Below are 9521 nucleotides of genomic sequence, written 5' to 3'. Positions count from 1 at the left end.
AGACTGTTGGTATTTAGACAGGGCCATATGCAAAGTAGTTCTCTCCTCCCTTCAGAGAAAAGTACATCTTTCTTGGATAGCCCCTTCTTTCTCACTCACAGAGATCCTTTATATAGGATATTTTTTGCTATAGTACCTTGGCTTTCCATGCCTGAAATGCTCTCCTGGGCTTGTTGGCCAGATCTGGATGACTTTCATAGAAGACTATAACAATAGTAAGCAATGACTGCAACTTCTGGGATTTCTTGGGTACTTAAGGCTAATAAAATAGGGAGATATCTGTGAAAGGTGGGAACCTTGGTAATCTGTAATGTGACTGTGTGATCTGGCATGGTCTTTCTTAGGCACTGGGATTTTCTTTGACCCTCCATACAAGCTCAGATGTCAGTCTGCTGCAGATTCATGGATGTAAATCCAGAATACAAAGGATTCCTGAGCTACATAAAGGACTTTATTTTCCAGGCACAGCAAGCAGCATGAACATCACCATGTCTGTGCTGGTTCCTTTTGCTTCCCAAGTTCCCCAGGTGAGACAGAGGGGATGTCTCTCATAGCTGAGAAACAATGAGCTTAGAGAATCCACCACTTTTATAGCAAGCAGTAAGCACGTTTGCTCTTTGGCAGGACATTACTTATTCCTCAAGTCTTTTCCTTGCAAACCTTTCCTAAGTAATGACCTGGGCAAAGAGCTATCAGGGAGTTTCCTTTTTTGCATGCCCAGCAAAATGTGTAGGGATAGCAGAGCCTACTGTGGAATTATTTCTTGTAATGATCCATCCTTTGATCCTCCTCTGTCTTGGTTTCTAGTGAATTTTCACAAGAATATGCCATTTTCTTTGCCAATCTGATGAATGTTTCCTACAGAGGTTGGGAACAAATCTGTTCAATTTGCTTCACACAGCATTTAATAAAGGGTTTCATTAACTAGACTTCAAGCAGTAAAATGAGGCCAGTTGTAAGCCTGTGTAGACCTCAGTCATACCCTGGAGGGTCCTAATCTCAGCCAGCCTTGAATATGTCCCTAGTGTACCAGTACATCTTATTTCAGACAGCCCTGATGTAGGATAACTCCAATATGTTATCCATTACTACCCATGCAAGATGATCTTTGGCATCATTGCCAGTAACTACAAGGAGTTGTTAATAAAAATAATTCTTGTTCATAATGAAGAGATATTCTATGACTCATGTTCCCCTATATATAAACACACATCACTCCAGGCTGGGATATATTGTAAAAACGAATTTGGATCACCAATAGCTCATTTTGTTTAAGCCATGATATTATAAAGTAGTTGCAGCCTTGATGCTGGGCATACATAACTCAAGGGTGCTAGAGTCATATAAAATTGTGTCAGTCAAAAACAAGGTTGTGTCATTCTGTGTGTCTGTACGTGTTTGGGAGGGGTCTACATCTGAAGCCTCTCTTGATGGCACCAGGAATAGCAGAATAGCACGGGACTAGGGAGGTCTGCTTGAGTTCTGTTCACAGAGCATGTGACTGGGGATGATGAACCATCAGAGGGTCAGACTGCAGCTGCAACTGTTTCTTGCCTCAGGCACATCATATGATTATATGCCTAGCTGTGGTGCTAGATCTAGGAACCAGGAGAGCACTGTTTCCTTCCTTACCATCCAGCACCTTTCTGAGATCTGAGGTATTCTCTAAGTGCTGGGATTATTGCTCTTCATCCACAGTCATGAAATTGATGTGTCCACTCCAGCAGCTGAGCTTCCCCTGTCTTTAATCACCTCTGACTAAGGCCTAGACCTTTCGTCTAGAAGAGGGAGGTACATGCAAGACAAGGTCTTTTTTTTTTTTTTTGACAGAGTGGACAGTGAGAGAGAGAGAGAGACAGAGAGAAAGGTCTTCCTTTGCCATTGGTTCACCCTCCAATGGCCGCTGCGGCCAGTGCACCGCACTAATCCGATCCTAGGAGCCAGGTGCTTCTCCTGGTCTCCCATGGGGTGCAGGGCCCAAGTACTTGGGCCATCCTCCACTGCACTCCTGGGCCACAGCAGAGAGCTGGCCTGGAAGAGGGGCAACCGGGACAGAATCCGGCGCCCTGACCGGGACTAGAACCCCGTGTGCCGGCGGCGCTAGGCAGAGGATTAGCCTGCTGAGCCACAGCGCCAGCCAAGACAAGGTCTTATGGCAAAACTTATCGAGATCCATTATGTTTCCCATTTTGACCCATGTAGCTGAGCTCAGTGAGCAGTGTATTAAACCAAGTGGTCATTGTCCTTAAGAGCTATAAACTAAAAGATATTTTGGGCACCTGAGCCAAAATTAACTTTGAATACCATAAATCCACCTTTAACTGGGCTACCAGCTATAGAACAGACCAACCAGAATGACCCAGCATTGCTACTAGGGAAAGACATGACATGCTTAGGAATGGTCAAGGTCATTGGCTATTTATAAAATGGGTTTGTATGGCAGTTGGGGAACTGAGCTTGGAGAAGCTGATGTTTTTATAGCAAGCAGTAAATACACACACTCTGTTTTGGAAGGAAATATTTTGTGCTTCTGAGTTTTATAGGTGTAAATATCACCCTTAGAAATGGGCTGGGGAGTGAGTGGTCAGGGCATTGTACTCTTGGACTATCTGCTTTAGAGACCCAGGGAGGAGCGTCTCTTCCAATATGAATGTAAGAAATAATTCTCTGATGCTCTTGACTGTTTTCACTCCAGAAAGTTTGTCTTAACATCACTCAGTGTCCTCCTTGAGAAGTACCCCCAGGAAAATGTTCACTTTGGTGTTGATGTCAAGAATAATTGCGTTTCTCCCTAACAATTGTAAATATTGAAATGGATGCTTCCCTCTTTCTTAGCTGCTTTAGAGGCTGAAGTCAAATCTGTCTCTCACTTCTAGCATAGATGCTGGCACAAGTATGTGTTCCATAAATAATGTTAATAAGGATACAGAACTTTAAAGTGAGATACATATTTTCGAATACACTTACTCCTGACTCCATTTCATTTTCATGCTCTATAACTCCTTTATCTCACTTTTCATATTTTTTAAATTAAAAGCTGTAACATACATATACATCTTAAAAATAATTATTTGAAAGGCAGAGAGAGAGAGAGAGAGACCCACAGAGAGCTATAGACAGATAGACAGAGATATCATCTCTGCTGGCTCATTTCCCAAATGCCTGTAGCAGCCAGAGCTGGGCCAGGCTGAAGCAAAAGAGACCCTCTGGGTCTCTCCCAAGTACTTAGCCTTTATCTGCAGCCTCCATGGTGTGCATTAGCAGGAAGCTAGATCAGAAGTGGAGTAGCTGGGACGTCAACTAGGCACTCTGTTATGGGACGTAGCATTTTTAATAGCTCTGCCAAACACATTTTTAATTTTAATAAACCTAAATTCAAATCCAGGTCTTTTAGCTTCTACTCCAGTGCTCTATATGTCAAGTTGTGCTCTCTTTGAAGTTGGAGAACGGCTGTTCAATATCTGTATCTGAAAAAATCTGTGAAGAAAGTCATTCAGTCAACTGTTACCCATTTCCTCTCATCCTCTTGGTTCTATTTCCAATGGTTTAGTCACTTTTGTTGTTTTCTCTGTAATCCAGATTCTTTCAAGTTTTGAATGAGTAGACCCAGACCAGGAAAAAATAGCATTTTTCATGCTGATTTGAGGATTTCTTCTCATCTTTTTTCAAGCTAATTTAGAATTCTCAGACCTTTTAGCTATGCACAATGCTGAATAACTGTCTTACAGCATTTTTTTTTTTCTTTTACAAACAATACCACGTTCAAGCCCACACCTTGTTTTGGACAGATCATCCCACTGTTTCCTTCATTTCATTTTGAAGGACTGAAAAATTTATGAGGCTTTATATGTTGTAATTTCCTGCTATGGGAGGGCAGGAAAGTGTATTGTCGGCTCTGGTTATATTCAGGTTAACACTCAGCATTAAAAAGTCACCAGTAGTATCTAAATTTATGTGTGAGAGAGAGTGAGAGCCAACGAGCATGATTTTTTACTTTCTGATACAACAAAACCAAAATATAGCTGAAAAATTAGTGGACCTGTTGCTTAGTCAAAGAGATAATTGAAATACTGTAAGTGGTTCATAACCCACTATTCTGTGGAATAGTGACTCCTTGGTCCAGTTGATTACTTGGTCCTGGAGCAAAGCTACCTGGGAAGCAGCCACTTGAACATTGCAAGAGTTTGTAGTGTTAAAACCCAATGTATTATTAAAAAAAAAAAAAACCTGTGAATTAAATTTTAAATTTGCTTAAATTCATTAGCTTTATGAGAAGACAGTGGTTAGAGGTCTCGGACATCTATAGGTTGAAAATTTATTGGCTCTATTCAAATAATTTCCTCGAAGTCAAAGAAAAAGGGCATTATTTTAGATGTTTTTACCCACCCTCTTTGTTCTGCATGCTTGCTTTCAGCTTTCATTTCTCCACCATATTTCATTTTTCATATAAAGTAATTGCAGCAAAGTTCCAAAAATGTTAAAGAAGTGAAATAAACAGGAGCCATCACAGGTTCATATACCCAAATACCTAAACTGTACTGAGACTGAATTAGTTCTGTTATCAGTTTTAAATTATACCACTCATTACCCCTCCCATCCTTTCTCTACTTTTCCCCTCCCCCTCCTCTTCTCCTCTATTCTCTCTCTTCTGAGGCAGGGAGAGAGCACTGTCTTTCCTCTACCCATTGGCTAGCTCCTCCAATGTCTGTAACAGTGAGGGCTGGTCTGGTGTTAAGCTGGGAGCTGGAATCTCGATCTAGGTTCCCCCACACGGGTGGCAGGAATGCAGCTGCCTTACCCATCATCACTCCTTCTAGGATGCGCATCAGCAGGAAGCTGGAATCAGGGGCCAGGGCCAGGAATCAAACTTTGGCACTCCCATGCTGGGATCTTAACTGCAGCCTAAATACAGCCCCCATTATCCTTTTAATTTATAAATAGGATCAACGTATCCGATTGCATGCAAACATCTTCACAAAAATTTTCTAGCAATAGAGAGCCAACCTGAAAGAAATCCACATGTTAAAAACATAGTTTTTTTAATGTCTAAATTCCTCTTCTTCCACATTGTATACTCATTATTTAACATTAAAGAACAGAAGTCAAACTGAAAAACAGTACATTAAGACAGAAGATGAGGGGCCTGCAAGTTGTTTGTCTTAAAGCAATCCTATTCCCTCTGGTCTTTCTCCCAGGAAGGGAAACATGAATAATCAGGATAATAAACACTCTTTACCAATAAGAGCAATGTGATTGTGGTTTTGATTGTGTAAAGTATTTGCGTGTTATACATTATTTCTCCTTTGGAAAACTGTGGCTGAAATTAAAAAAAAAAAGATTCACTCTAAATATGTAGCAAAATGAGAAAGTTCGGAAAATTAGAATTCATCGTTTAACACATATGCTTCCTCACATTTTGGTCAACTTCGGCAGCTAAAGCCAGTGCTGGTAGTTTTGCCAACTGTTTTTAACTAGTTCAGTTTGGTCTGACTCTCTGTTGTTAATACAGTACTACCGATCCTTAATTTGTAGAACCACAGGGGAATGTTTAAATAAAAGAACACTCTAGTTCATAATAGTTTTTAAGTGAAAACATATGTATCAATAATAGGGCTTTAAAAGTCTTTTTCAGTGAGAGCTTAATGTGTGGCATCTGTTAGGCATAGGGTCTCTTCTTCAGTTTTTCTGCAGAGACACAGTAGGCCCAGTGAAGTCCATAGTTTAGATGTCTGCATCTCAGGTGTTAGCAGGACTAAAAATGCCCAAGGAAGATTGCTGTCAGTTATTTCCCCTTCCTTAGATAATCCCTTCTATTGTATGTAGCAAGAGAAGGGGAGAGGGAAAAAATATTAAAATACTTTTTCAGAGAGGTCGATTTGGAGAAACTCACTTCTAGAATGTGATATGCACCCTGTGCTTGGCAAGGCAGGTAAAATTAGGTGTGGTATAAACAAACCCTTCATGCTTCTGGGATTCTTAGCAGATATTTTAAGGTTCCTTTGAGGAGTGTCAGTATTTGAGTTCGTAATTGCTGAACTTAAATCAACATTTTATATTTCTCTCTTGTTAATCGTCTGAGGTTTGATGAACTGCCCTAATTTATTAAAAATAAAAATGGATGATTTATTACCATTAAGGCAATCTGTTTGCTCTCTTGCATCACCTAAATTTCTGTCTACCTCTCAAGTCACAGGTTTTCTTGCTTTTTGATATGTTTTGTGGTTTGAGTATGTTTTTCCACTAGCAAAACTCCTGTTGAATGTAATTCCTCAGTGAAGAGTTGTTGAGGGGTGAGGCCTAGTGGGATGTGTTTGGGTCATGGGGTAGAACACTCAGGAGTAGACAAATGCCATCAACTGGACATCAGAGAGTTCTCACCGGGATTGGATATGTGTAGATTAGTTTGTTATAAAGTAGGTTTATACCTTGTGTGTTATCTCTTGCACATGCTCATGGCCGTGTGATGCCACATCTGCCATGTTAGGACACACAGTGAGACCCTTACCACATGCAGCTGCCTGTGCTGGGACTTTCCACGTTCTAAAACTGTGAGCTAAACCTCTTTTCTTTACCAATCACCTAGTCTCAGGTATTCTATTATAGCAACAGAAAATACAGCAAGACCACACACCTCGCTCTTCTTTTTTTTTTTTTTTTAAGGACTTCCAAGTACCTTGTGTCTGCTATTTTTAACATATATGACAAAATAAATAAATTAGCCTTTTGTAAATAGGCTAGAGTCAAATATTATATAATCTGTGTATCTTATAGGATTCTCTCAATATCTTTAAATAGGTTTCAGGAATTTAGATCGCCTAAAAAATTTTTAGAGAATCTGGAATACCTTGGACAAATGGAGAGCCCTCTCCCATCAGTAGTATTCCCAGAAGTCACTGCTATAGTCTCCAGTCATATTTCTGTCCATGAATAAATCTGTACACACTGTATATCCATCTGGATATCTATGTATTAAGAGGTGGTGTTGGGGCCAGCACTGTGGTGTGGCTAGTAAAAGCCCCTGCCAGCAGTGCTGGCATCCCATATAGGAGCCAGCTGGAGGCCTGGCTGCTCCACTTCTGATCCAGCTCTCTGCTATGGCCTGAGAAAACAGTGGAAGATGGACCAAGACCTTGGGTCCCTGCACCTTCATGGGAGACCTAAAGAAGCTCCTGGCCCCTGGCTTCAGATTGGCACAGCTCCGGCCATTGTGGCCATCTGGGGAGTGAACCAGCAGATAGAAGACCTCTCTCTGCCTCTGCCTCTGCCTCTCTGAAAGTCTGCCTTTCAAATAAAACCAATAAATCTTAAAAAAATATATATGGTGTAGCAAAGTGCTTAAGAGCATGTATCTTGAAGGTAGATTATTTCGGTGTGAATCTAGGCTCCATTACCTACTATTTGTATAAATTTGGGCAAGCTATATAACCTCTCTGTGAATTCCTTATTGGTAAAAATTACATAGTAAAATTATGTACCTTCATAGTTTTGATGATTAAGTGAGTTTATACATGTTCTAAGCACTTAGAACAATGTCCAAATATAATTAAAAAGTTCTATCTACTTAACAATATATTATGTCCATTATATAGATTATATGGGTATATACATGTGTGTATATTTAAAGTATAATCATCTATCCTATAAGAGTTTCACATACATTTTATATAATATGTATTATACATATATTTTATATATAATTTTTTAAAAAGATCTATTTATTTATTTGAAAGTCAGAGTTACATAGAGAGAGAAGGAGAGGCAGAGAGAGAGAAAAAGGTCTTCCACCATCCACTGGTTTACTCCCCAGTTGGCCACAACGGCCGGAGCTGCGCCGATCTGAAGCCAGGAGCTAGGAGCTTTTTCCAGGTCTCCCGTGTGGGTTCAGGGGCCCAAAGACTTAGGCCATCTTATACTACTTTCCCAGGCCATAGCAGAGAGCTGGATCGGAAGTGGAGCAGCCGGGACTCAAACTGGGGCCTATATGGGATGCCGGCACTGCAGGCTGTGGCCTTACTGGCTACACCACAACGTCGGTCCCTTATATGTAATTTTATATATAATATGTACTACACATGTGTGCTTTATATATGGCACAAATAGATTTTCTTAGATATTTCACAATTATCCCATGACCTACATACCGCATAGGTCATGTCTGGTATAAAGTTGGTATTTTAAATCTACTTATGTAATGAAATAATATTTCCCACTGAAAACTGTTCTTAACATGTGCATGGCCTCAAGCTAAAATGGAAGGGCACATATTTGAAACTGGGTAAATGTCGATTTGCATTCTGTTGTAACCACTTACAGACTGACTGCAGGGTATGGGGCAAGTCAACTGTCCTTTCAGAGCCTAGGCTTCTCATCCGCCACACCGGTACATGTGTGCAAGGAGGACACGAAGTACATTTCAAACCGCTGGGCTAAGAGCCTGGTACATAGTAAATGCCTGATAAAGGCAACAGTGATGTTCAGTGTGTCGGTGGCCCTTCAAGTGTGTGTCGAAGTGTGTGCGTGCATGTGTGTGTATTTAGCCTAACACAAACAAACATCCCACTGGAAGTTTTTGATCAGCCGTGCTGTTGCTGTATAATGATCATGGCTTAGTCTTAAGGGCATGTGGTTTCAATAATCTAAGTGGTTGGAAGCTGTGCCGCCTGTAGGAGCAAAGGAGGGAAGCGGTTGCTGTAATTCCAGTTTCACCACTGTGGCACCAGGCAGCTGGAGAAGTTGTGCCTTCTCTCTCTGCTCGGCCTCCCTTCTCCTGCCATAGCCTGTTACACTGAGGAAGCAGTAGAAGCTGAAACCCCCGCCGAGGTGGCAGTGCTCTGCCTGGTGCTTAGACCTGCAGGCACACGTGTCACCCACACAAGCTGGGGAGACGGGGGTAGAGGCTTCCTCTAAGGGCTTACTTTTTCTTTACTGAGTATGAAATGATATCGAAGTATAATGTGATATGGAAGAAAGGGATGAACTCTCAGTGGAAGTTCACCATCAGTGATAATCCCTTTTCAAATGTTACCCGTTTTCATAAAGCTAGCAGTGAGAGGAAATTTTTAAAATATTTATTTATTTATTTATTTGAAAGGCAGAATTAGAGAGAGGCAGAGGCAGAGAGAGACAGATATTCCATCCACTGGCTCACTCCCCAAATGGCCGCAATGGCTGGCAGGAGCTGTGCCAATCTGAAGCCAGGAGCCAGGAGCTTCCTCTGGGACTCCCAGAAGGGTGCAGGAACCAAAGTGCTTAGGGTATCTTCTACTGCTTTCCCAGACCACAGCAGAGAGCTGGATCGGAAGTGGAGCAACCGAGTCTCCAAGCAGCCTCCATATAGGACGCTGGCACTGTAGGCGGAGGCTTTACTGGCTATGTCACAGCGTTGGTCCCCCCACCCCAATTTTTGGATAGTTGGGCCTAATTTCTCTCTTGTCCATCATTTAAGGAACAGAACCTAATATACAAAAAGCTAACGTTGAAAAGCAACTACCTATGTATTACGAGAATTAATCATTCAATAT

This window comes from Lepus europaeus, chromosome 6 (genome assembly GCF_033115175.1).
Source record: "Lepus europaeus isolate LE1 chromosome 6, mLepTim1.pri, whole genome shotgun sequence".
Lineage (NCBI taxonomy): Eukaryota > Metazoa > Chordata > Mammalia > Lagomorpha > Leporidae > Lepus > Lepus europaeus.
The sequence above is the reverse complement of the archived record's forward strand: the minus strand, read 5'-3'. Positions refer to the sequence as shown.